This window comes from Solanum pennellii, chromosome 5 (genome assembly GCF_001406875.1).
Source record: "Solanum pennellii chromosome 5, SPENNV200".
In the NCBI taxonomy this organism is placed as follows: Eukaryota; Viridiplantae; Streptophyta; class Magnoliopsida; order Solanales; family Solanaceae; genus Solanum; species Solanum pennellii.
In genome coordinates this window covers 62,832,444-62,833,656 of record NC_028641.1, presented here as the reverse complement: position 1 = coordinate 62,833,656, position 1,213 = coordinate 62,832,444, and the positions used below count along the sequence as shown (strand labels likewise).

The 1,213-nt window shown below is 56.7% G+C and overlaps 1 pseudogene; it reads left to right on the top strand.

The window, feature by feature from the left end:
* The first annotated feature begins 294 nt into the window (after positions 1-294).
* LOC114077295 lies at positions 295-880 on the top strand (annotated as a pseudogene).
* Positions 881-1,213: the final 333 nt, after the last annotated feature.

The following is a 1,213-nucleotide window of genomic DNA, read 5'->3' as shown; positions in this document are numbered from 1 at the left end:
TCCTACGACGGACACCTACGACGGACCGTCGTACCTGTGACGGTCCGTCCTGCACATACCGTCATGCTAGTCAGAACTCTCCATCAGGGTTCTCTATTTATACAGAGTCTAAGTAAAACACGACGGACCTCACGACGGTCCGTCATAGTCACGACGAGCCGTCACCAGGCCCGTCGTGTGTCACTGTTTCTATAGCAATGACATACTATTTTCAATGTTTTATTTCGTATGGTTTTGCTTGTCTTGTTTGCCACTACTCGTACTAATATTGATCCTTTACAGGTACTATCTACTATGGCACCCAAGCAAGACCGAATCTACGCACGCGGGCGATCGAAGTCTGTCGCCCCGTCTGCCCGCATGGTCATTGGCTCTGATGATGAGCGTGACCCCGAGTATGTGCCCCCAGGCACTTCCACCCCTTCCCGTGCTGCACGTGCTCCCAGAGCCACACCCAAAAAGGTGGCGTCCGGCGTAGTCACTGCCTCCCAGTCTGATGAGGAGCGCACACTGACCGGCACACCCTCTGGGTCAGCCACAAATGAGGAAGGAGCGTCTGGCTCCTTAGGCGTATCCTGGTCCGAGGAAGCTTCAGTCTCTGCTGAGGTTCCCGCACCCGCCACTGCTGCAGCGTCGGCCTCGTCTGATGAGGCTGACAGTTCAGACTCTACATCCGGCGCACCAGTTCAGGTCCCCACCCCAGCCGCTGACCAGCCAAACCGGTGGTGTGTCGACGGCCAGTTTCAAGTTTACTCCGACGCAAAGTTCTTGACCGATAAAGGAGTAATGACTCGCACACTCACCCTGGAGCGGCGGGTACTCACAGGGAGCCTTCCCACGATGCCGGAGATTCATAACCTCTTCACCAGGCATCGCTTAGAGTGGACAGCACGTCCATTGGGACGATACAGCGAGGAGATGGTCCGAGAGTTCTACGCGTCCTACGTAGCGACTCTCCGATCACAGATCGACAGGCGGGCTGCTCCCGCTAAACAGGCCCCATTGGAGCAGGTTCGAGTCCGGGGCGTGCAGGTTGACATTTCCCTGCCAGCCATCCGCCGGTTCCTATACGGCGAGAGTGCAGATGCTACTCGGACCCCCATCACTGCCGAGTTTGACTACCGCTGGCAGATAGTAAAGGATGGACAGTTCTTGCGCGAGCCAGCACTGAGAGAGACCACCAAGAGGTGGATGGCCCTGCACCTGTCAGTAG